Source organism: Apium graveolens, chromosome 10, assembly GCF_009905375.1.
Source record: "Apium graveolens cultivar Ventura chromosome 10, ASM990537v1, whole genome shotgun sequence".
NCBI classification, from domain to species: Eukaryota; Viridiplantae; Streptophyta; class Magnoliopsida; order Apiales; family Apiaceae; genus Apium; species Apium graveolens.
Window position 1 is genome coordinate 165,275,534 of NC_133656.1, and position 10,767 is coordinate 165,286,300.

The window sequence follows — 10,767 nt, forward strand, 5'->3', positions numbered from 1 at the left end:
GTTGAATCGTCTGATTCTGACAAGGAGAACTCAAGATACGATCAAACGAAGAATTGTCAAAAAAATTCTAAAAGGCCAGCGCGGTCGCGCCAGAACCAGCACACCCGCGCTCCAGAAATCACTATTCCAGCGCGCCCGCGTCCGAAAGTAGAGCGTCCACTCCCTATTTCTGCACCAGAATCCTGATTTTAGTCAAAATTGAAGCTTTTGAGAGTCCTAGTCAACCTGGAGCCTATATATATCAATAAAAAGACGTTTTTAACAACAAGGAGGCAAGGGAGAGCAATAAGAAGATTTAGAGAGCACGAGACAGCTACGGAGAAGAAGACTTTTATTTTCTTTAGTATAGTTGATACTTGGATGCTTGTTTTCGATTTGCCTTTGAACCCTAATACTCTTATATTATTTATTATCATGCTTTCATTGGAACTCATGATGACGATGAGTTCGGTTATGAACTAATCATTATCGTGGGGTTCTAAAGAATTTACTTATAGATTTCTATAGTTAATTTATTCAATATCTTGGTGTGTGGTGATTGATTGATATCCTAGTATTGATTGTGCTTATTCGTCTTATGTGCGTAGCTAACATATAAAATAGCGTGTTAATCTCTATTGAAGCGAAAGTGAATATAGAGGTTTAGAACTTGCCATGCTAGCATAGGTTCATGTATTTATTATGCATGATTTATAGGTAATTTAATCATATTACTTACCCTATGTAATCACGATAGATAACTTGCGTATTAAACCTTTATGTTGTCAAATTCTATAAATATATAGGGTCTTAACATAATTGGTGTCTATTCAGCTTCTATCTATTTTGTGGATGTCTGGTAGTAGGGTATTCGTATAACGAAAGTTGGCGTTTACTAGTTTCGTATTATCTGATTAGTTGTCATCACCATTACATGTTAAGGTTAAGAACAATAACTTTGAATGAAGTATTTAATGAAGTTAGAATCCCATGTTTGTCTCATATAGTTAATTCAATCACTTTTATTCTTAGTTAATTGCATGTTAGTTTAATCTTAGTTATAAACATCTCAACTTGTTATTGTCTTAGCATTGAGCGATAGCCATACCATTGTTGCATAGGTACATAATCTTAAGTTAACTAAAAGAGTCTCTGTGGGAATGAATCTGATTTATACCTTATACAACTTGCGAACGCGTATACTTGCGTGTAATTTTAGCGCGTGTTTTTTCCCTAACAAGTTTTTGGCGCCGCTGCCGGGAACTCGATGTTAACAAGTTTTTGGCGCCGCTGCCGGGAACTCGATGTTAATTTTTAGTTTATGTGCTTGACATCAGTGGTTGTTAAAGTTCACTAACTCGGACTCTCTTACTTACAAGGTTTACTTTAGTCGTGTGTTTCAGGTACTCTAGTTATCATTGCAATGGGAGAACCAGTAGCAAATCCAAAAGCTTTGATGGATTATTCTCAACCGAAGATCAGTGACATTCAGTCTAGCATTGTCAGACCAGCCATCACGTCTAATACTTTTGAAATCAAGCCTGGCATAATTCAGATGGTACAAAATTCATTCCAGTTTGGGGGTGCTCCAACGGAAGATCCCAACAAGCATATCAGAGATTTCATCGAGGTCTGCAACCCATTATCTCTGAGGGATAAAGCTAAGTGTTGATTACATTCTCTACTAGCATGTTCTATCACTACTTTGGAGGATCTTGCTCAGAAGTTTCTTACTAAATTCTTCCTTATGGCGAAGACAGCTACACTCAGGAATGCTTTTACTCAATTTGTGCAGCAATCGGGAGAAACTCTATGTGAAGCTTGAGAGCGCTACAAAGAGATGCTTAGGAAGTGTCCTCATCATGGAATGCCCGACTGGATGGTGAGAAATTGCTTTTATAATGAGTTGGGAGCACAGTCGAGACCTATGCTCGATGCAGCATCAGGTGGAGCGCTATGGGCTAAAAGCTATGAGGAAGCTTATGCTCTGATTGAGATGATGGCTACGAATGAATATCAGTATCCAACCCAGAGATTGCCACAAGGGAAAGGTAGCAGTAATTCTTGAAGTGGATACAGCTACAACTATAGGTTCTCAGCTAAAGGCGTTGTCTATGAAAATCAATTCTCTGGCTAACTATGGAGTTCATCAGAGGACAAGTGTTTGTGAGCTTTGCGCAAGTTCACATGTGACGGAGCAATGCGCTATATCTAGTGAATCAGCTCAGTTTGTGAACAACTTTCAGAGATCGCAGCAATCAATGCCATACACTTATCATCCTGACAACTGGAATCATCCTAACTTCAGCTGGAGCAACAATCAGAATGTGATGCAATAGCCTTTCCAGTAGTTTGGAAACAAGCAATTCAATCCTTATGGTTTTCAGCAACAACATGCACCAAGATAACAACTCCAACTTCAACAACAAACTCATGGAGGTGCAGGTCTATCTTCAAATGAAAAATCTGAATTGGAGGAGTTGAGGTTTATGTACAAAAAATAGGCTCTTATATGCCAAATCCAGGCTATTTCTATCAAGACTCTGGAGAACCAAATAAGGCAAATTGCTAATGCCTTGTTGAATCGACCATCAGAAATGCTTCCTAGTGATACGGAAGCCAATCCAGGCAAGAGCAAAGTTAAGGAACAGGTGAACGCCATCACCTTGAGGTCCGGAAAGGTCGCAAGCCCCTAAATTCAGCAAGACGAAGAGTCTGAAAATTCTGTCCAGAATGCAGGTGCATCTGCTTCTTTGCCAAAATCCTAAAAATGAGATTGTAGCTGAAAAAGTGGTGCAGAAGGATGTTGAGGTAGAACCGAAGAAGAAAACTGTTGAAAGCAATCCTCCTGAGGGTAATACAGGGGATAAACAGGTCTACCCACCTCCTCCATATCCTAAAAGGCTTCAAAAGCATAAGTTCGACAAGAAATTTGCCATTTTTTTGGAAGTTTTCAAGAAGCTGCATATCAACATACCTTTTGCTGAAGCTCTACAACAGATGCCGAGATATGCGAAGTTCATGAAGGGTATTCTATCTTGGAAGCTAAAACTTGAGGAGTTGGAAATCGTTACTCTAAGGGAAGAGTGTAGTGCTGTGCTCCAACAGAAACTACCTCCTAAGCTTAAAGATCCAGGAAGCTTCACGATACCTTACACCATTGGCAATCTGTCTTTTGACAAGTGTTTGTGTGACTTGGGAGCTAGCATCAATCTGATGCCCTTTTCTGTCTTCAAGAAACTTTGTTTTCCTACGCCAAAACCGACAAACATGTCATTGCAACTAGCTGACCGTTCCATCACTTATCCATGAGGTATAGTGGAGGATGTCTTGGTCAAGGTAGACAAACTCATCTTCACTGCTGATTTTGTAATTCTGGGTTTCGAGAAAAATAAGAAGATTCCCATTATCTTGGGGAGACGATTCTTGTCTACAGGCCAAACTATGATTGATGTGCAAAACAGAGAGCTTAAAATGAAGGTTCAAGATCAGGAGGTCACTTTAAATGTGTTCATGGCAATAAAGTTACCCACAGATAAAGAGCAGTGTTTTAAAGTAGAGCGGGTTGACTCTGACATGAATTCGGAGCTTGAGCAATTGCCAAAGTCAGATACTTTAGAGTGATCCTTAATAGAGGAATCAGTTATTGAAGATGAAGGAGCAGAGCAACTGCAAGTTTTGAATGCACCTCCGTGGAAGAGGAAGTTGGATATGCCATTCGATTCTCTGGGGGTAGCAGAGCTGAAAATTTGCATCTCGAGCCGTCTATTGAAGAATCTCCCACACTTGAGCTCAACCCACTGCTAGATCATCTGAGTTATGCATTTTTAGGTGCACCCCTTGACAAGGGGTTGGAATATATCTATGATAATCTAAAGGGTGACTGGTCGGTTCCTTCTGTGCTTACAGATGGCCCCTCTCGTGCACCACAGACAGTTGATAGGTTTGGTTTTGGTGATGTGTAGTATAGAAGGTTGATTCGGTGTATTGAGGCCATGCATGACATCCACCAACATTTTGCCAAAGATTTGACACACGCTCTCGACACTGTTTTCTGAGACACTGGTGTCGAGGTTGATTGGCCACCTGATCCTCCACCCGAGGAGGGTGATCCTCCCAATAACTAGGTATGCCTGAAATCCTTATTATTACCTTCAATGAGGATATTGAAAATTTTAAGTTTGGGGGTGATAATGTAAAGATTAGTTTGTGTGTGTCCATATAGATTCATATAGATTCATGTTGCATGTTTAGTTGTATTTCATTCATATTTTTGCAAGATTGTTCATATAGGACATGTTTGTTTATGTTTTTATGTGAGTTCATATAGTTGCATTTGCATGCATATAACATGACCCCTTAGGTTGAACTATTGTTATCTGATAAGTTGATGTTAATTTGAGTGTGGAGATGATAAATAGAGGGTTTTTTAAGTCTTAATGAATTGATTTGCATGTTAGATTTTTTTTCACAAGTCTTATAGGTTTGCTTTTGATCTAGATCATGATCATACTTGTTTATTTGTTGAGATTTAATCACTTGTTTATATTTAGAATTTTTGGTATTCTCGTAATAACGAAGTAACACTGAATTTTAATCTGGAAAAAAAATTGGATTTCATTGCTAGTTGTGAATAAGGCTAGGCGTCAAATGGCTAGTAGCCGGCTCATATTTTATGAGTAGTCTAGGGTTGAATGAGATAGAGCAAAACACACTCATTCAGATAAAGAAAAGAAAAAGAAAAAAAATGAAAAAAAAGGAAATAGTATGTTTTTATGTATAATTCATCAAGAGTGAGCTCTTTAATACTCGAGTTATTAAGTTCCAGGGGACTTTGTGCCTAGTGACCTAAGGCTTTTATAGTCTGGGATCCGCTAACCTAATACTCGCTACATGGGTATTATTGTATAAGTCTTTTAGGACCTCATTCATTGCACGGTCAAATAAGCATTTTTGTTATGTGTTCAATAATAGCATGAATCCTTGTATAACTCTAGTCAAAAGGAGGTGTGGTGAGTAATTATGTGTTTACCGTCTATTCTGTTTACAAACTTGTGATTGTATTGATGAAAGATAAGTTATGTTTATTGATCTAATATCGAGAGTATATCTGTTAAGCATCCCATACACGCACGTTTCAGGTTTGTGAGTTGGTTTATGGGATTTATTCGAACTCTGTTAAAAGTTATTGCATTCTTAGAGGCGTTGACTTATTCATTTGGTTATGGTTATTCTGAGGGGATCGATTGCATAATCATTTAGCTGCATTCACGTAGTTGCATTTATGCATTAGGTTTGTTTTATAGATTTGAGTCTGTTTATGCTTGAGAACAAGCATCGATTCAAGTTTAAGGGTGTGATAAGTGGATTTTATATCTACTTGGAACGCTTCATTACAAGCTTAATTTGGTGTTTTGGACTCAAGTTGGTATTTTTTATATGTTTTTGTGTTATTGCATTTTAGGCATCAGTTAAATGAAGAAAGGAGATTTTCAAGGAAATATTCTGAAAAGAGATCAGAATTGGAAGCCTAGGACATTCTCAAGTTGTAGAAAATCTCGTTACTTTCGTGTGGGCAGTTGAATCGCCTAATTCTGACATTCTGACGAGCAGAATTCAAGATACGGCCAAAAGAAGAATTGTCAGAAAATTTCCAGAAGGCCAGCGCGGAGGCGCCAAAACCAGCGCGCCCGCGCTCCAAAAATCACTATATCAGTGCGGACGTGCCCAAAAGAAGTGCCCCCGCGCCTTATTTCTGCACCAGAATCCTGGTTTTAGTCGAAATTAAAGATTTTGAGTCATCCTGGAGCCTATATATATCAATAAAAAGACGTTTTTAACAACAAGGCAGGGGAGAGGACGAGACGGCTATGGAGAAGAAGACTTTTGTTTTCTTTAGTATAGTTGATACTTGGATGTTTGTTTTCCATTTGTCTTTGAACCCTAATACTCTTATATTATTTATTATCATGCTTTCATTGGAACCCATGGTGACGATGAGTTCGGTTATGACTAATCGTTATCGTGGGGTTCTAACGGATTTACTTATGGATTTTTATAGTTAATTTGTTCAATATCTTGGTGTGTGGTGATTGATTGATATCCTAGTATTGGTTGTGCTTATTCGTCTTATATGCGTAGCTAACATATAAGATAGTGTGTTAATCTCTATTTAAGCGAAAGTGAATATAGAGGTTTAGAACTTGCCATGCTAGCATAGGTTCATGTATTTATTATGCATGATTCGTAGGTAATTTTAACCATCTTACCTGCCCTATGTCATCACGATAGGTAACTTGCGCATTAAACCTTTATGTTGTCAAATTCTATAGACATATAGGGTCTCAACATAATTGGTGTCTATTCAGCTTCTATCTCTTCTGTGGTTATCTGGTAGTAGGATATTCGTACAACGAAAGTTGGCGTTTACTAGTTTCGTGTTATCTGATTAGTTGTCATGACCATTACATATTAATGTAAGAAACTTTGAATGAAGTATTTAATGAAGTTAGAATCCCATGTTTGTCTCATATAGTTAATTCAATCACTTTTATTCCTAGTTAATTACATTTTAGTTTAATCTTAGTTATAAACATCTCAATTTGTTATTGTCTTAACATTGAGCGATAGCCATACCATTGTTGCATAGGTACATAATCTTAAATTAACTAAAAAGAGTCTCTGTGGGAACGAATCTGATTTATATCTTATACTACTTGTGAACGCATATTCTTACGTGTAATTTTAGCGCGTGTTTTCGCCCTAACAACAATAAACACTCTAGTCAAAAAGGAGTTAGTAAGAGACATGCCTAATCTGAAATTTGCCCAGAATGAAGTTTGTGAAGCTTGTCAAAAAGGAAAAATGAAAAGATCAAGTCACAAGAGTAAAACTGTGAATTCTATAAGTGCACCCTTGCAACTTATTCACATGGACTTATTTGGACCAGTTAATGTCCTGTCAATTTCAAGAAAGAGATATGCACTTGTGATGGTGGATGACTATTCAAGATATACATGGGTAGAATTTATACATTCTAAAGATGAAACTCTACACATCATAATTGAACACATCAAAAAGATTGAGAAGTAGGCTGATGATCAGAAATATGTGAAAAGATTGAGGAGTGGTAATGGAACAGAATTCAAGAATGCGACCTTAACTGAATTCTGCAAAGATAATGGCATTATTCAAGAGTTCTCAGCTACCAGAACACCTCAGCAAAATGGGGTAGTTGAGAGAAAGAACAGAATACTAGTAGAGGCTGCTAGAGCAATGCTGTAAGATGCAAAACTGCCAACAAGTTTTTGGGAAGAAGTTGTGAATAATGCATGTTATACTCAAAATTGATATCTCATTAACAAGAATCTTGACAAGTCACCCTACTCAATCTTGTCTAAAAGAAAGCCTATCGTGAAGCATCTTCATATGTTTGGAAGCAAGTGCTATATTTTGAAGGACAACTCTGAATATGTGGAAAAATTTGACTCTAAAGTCTTTGAGGCAATTTTTCTGGGATATTCATTGGAGAGAACTTCCTATAAGGTCTATGTGCTTGAACAGAAGAAAATTATGGAAAGCACAGATGTTACTTTTGATGATGCCAAGTGCCCATGCTTGGAATGCCTTAGTGAAAATGAATCTAAGACCCTACAATTTGAAAATCTCAAAATTGATAATGATTATAAGGATGAAGCGGAAGTCAACACAAATCACGGAATAGATGAAAAGTCAACTGATCAAGTAAATCATGAAAATGAAAGTTCATCTCAAACACTTGAATTTGATAGCACAAACTTAGGGGGAGAAAGAGAAGAAAATTCTGGAAGTCATGCTAATAATGTAGAAGAAGCTGAAAACACAAGTTAGCAAACTCACACAAGGAAATGGGATAGGTTTCAGAATGCAGATGCAATTATTGGTGATCCCAATGCTGGAGTAAGGACTAGAAGTGCAACTATAAATGAATGTCTTCATGCATGTTTTTTGTCTCAAGTTGAGCCTAAGAAAACTGATGAAGCCCTACTTGATCCTGATTGTATATCTGCTATGCAAAAAGAGCTAAATCAGTTTGAAAGAAACAAAGTCTGGAAATTAATTCATGCACCAAAGAACAAGAGTATAATTGGAACAAAGTGGGTGTTCAGGAACAAAATGGATGAAAAATGGATTTGTCACCAGAAACAAAGCAAGGTTGGTTGCAAAAGGCTACTCACGGGAGGAATGAACTGACTATGATGAAACTTTTGCTCCAGTTGCAAGACTTGAAGTAATAAGAATTTTTCTTACATTTTCTACACATTCAAATTTTTAAAGTATATCAAATGGATGTCAAGAGTGCTTTTCTTAATGGTGAGTTGGAAGAAGAAGTTTATGTGCAACAGCCACCTGGCTTTGAAGATCCAGAATTTCCAAATTTTGTATACAAGTTACTAAAGGCTCTCTATGGACTAAAACAAGCACCTAGAGCTTGGTATGACACACTGTCAGAATTTTTGATTAAACATGGATTCACTAGAGGTACTATTGACAAGACTCTCTTCTACAAGAAGCATGGTGATGATATAATCTTAGTTCAGAACTATGTGGATGATATTATCTTTGGATCTACTAATAAAAAGTTACGTCAAATATTCTCTAAGCTTATGTAGAGTGAATATGAAATGAGTATGATGGGGGAATTGAGTTACTTTCTTGGACTTCAAGTTAGTCAAAGAAGTGATGGAATCTTCATCAGCCAAACTAAGTATGTCAAGAATTTGTTAAAGAAGTTTGGTATGGTTGATTATTCACCTGGATCTACACCTATGTCTATAGCTACTAAGTTGGATGAAGATAAAAAGGGCAAAAATGTAGATATTTCAAGCTATAGAGGAATGATTGGATCTTTGCTGTACTTAAATGCAAGTAGACCAGACATCATATTTGCAACATGTCTGTGTGAAAGATTTCAAGCCAATCCAAAAGAATCACATTTGATGGTTGTGAAGAGGATTTTTAGATACTTAAAGGGGACTCCAAACTTGGGATTATGGTATTCTAAGGGAACTAGTTTTGAAGTTGTTGGATACGCAGATATAGATTTTGCTGGATGCAGGGTTGACAGAAAGAGTACTAGTGGAAGCTGTCAGTTTATTGGATAAAGACTTGTATCCTGGTATAGTAAGAAACAATAATCTGTGTCAACTTTGACAGTTGAGGTTGAATACATAGCTGCTGGAAGTTGTGCTCAAGTGCTTTGGATTAGAAATCAGCTAATGGATTATGGCCTAGTATTACACAAAATTCGAATTATGTGTGACAATACTAGTGCTATATCTATTGTGGCTAATCCATCTAATCATTCTAGAACAAAGCATATTGATGTAAGGTACCATTTTATTAGAGAGCATGATGCAAATGATACCATTGAGCTAATTTTTGGTCCAACATAAAAATAGTTAGCTGACATTTTTACTAAACCTTTGGATGAAGCAACTTTCACCAGGCTTTTTGGTGAAATTGGAATGTTAAATTCTTCATTCTAAAGGCAAGAACTCAGCTAAATATTTTGCAGCAGATTAATTTCTAATAAATCAAAATTAATTTGATTTAATTGGAAATTAATTGGAATATAAATAATAAATTTTCCAGAAATCTCTGCATATTTATTTTTAAAAATTCAAAATTTAGCTTGGAATTTTTCAATTCTAAGAAAACTGTCTAAATGTTGATTTGTATTTTTAATATGTAAAATTAGCACAAGGCAGAATCAAAGTAATCAAAAGTATATAGAGAACCGAGTTCTCGATAAGTCTAACTGACTTATCGACAAGTCATTTTAAGACTTCTCGAGTTAGTTCTCGATAAGTTAATTTGCTGACTTCTCGAGGGACTTCTCGATAAGCTTCATCATGTCTTATCGATAAGTCATTTTAGAGTTCTCTAGAAGTTTTAACTTACAGAGTTCTCTATAACTACAATTTTAGACTTATGAATAACTCAGAACTGAGATAGTTTAATTTAATAAATTATTTTGGTACAGTACTTTTGAAAAAATCATTATTATTTTATTTTGATTTATTCAAATAAAAATTGGAAACAATTCAGTCCAAATTGGATAAACTGAGTATATATTTGACATCTCGACAAGTCAATTTTAAGTTCTCTAAAAGAGTGAATTAAAATGACTTATCGATATGTAATTCACTCTTCACAATGACTTCTCGATAAGCAAATTACAAACGTTTATTTTTGAGTTCTCGATAAGTCATTCGCTTTTACTATAAATACTCAAACATCTATACATACAGTTCTTTACGCTTTTGAGAACTCCAAGTGACCTAGAACTCTCAAATCCAAACCTATTTCTCTCTTGTTTCAAACTCTTTCTCTTAAATTTCTCTTACCCACTAAACCTCAAATACTAATCAATGGAATCGAACACTATTGTACCTTTTATCCCAAAGGAAACCAACTTTCTTGCATTCTTAGATGCAAACCAGGGACCTAAGGCTTTTAAAAGCTTTGTGAAGTTTCTGTCAGAGAAATACCTTGTGGGGGCTCTTACTGCAAATCCCTACTCTACTTGGATGTTCAAAGAGATTTTTGGACTATAGCTGTGACCAGGTCAGTGGTGCATGACAGTCAAGCTGCTTCAAATTTTGTAAATTGTCCAATCAAGGGCCAACATGTGGAGATTTCTGAGGGTGATATCAACATGGCTTTGGGCATCCCTACTAGACTTCATCAATTATTCTGAAAAGATTAACTTGGCAAGCCTGAACAAAAAGAACCTGAGAAGGGAAT

The 10,767-nt window shown here is 36.4% G+C and overlaps 1 non-coding gene across 1 annotated transcript; it reads right to left on the reverse strand.

Annotated features, from left to right (window-relative positions):
* Positions 1 to 1,741: 1,741 nt before the first annotated feature.
* On the reverse strand, positions 1,742 to 1,848 carry LOC141694897 (small nucleolar RNA R71). The gene has a single exon (XR_012564176.1). It is a non-coding gene; the product is annotated as a small nucleolar RNA R71 (small nucleolar RNA).
* Positions 1,849 to 10,767: the final 8,919 nt, after the last annotated feature.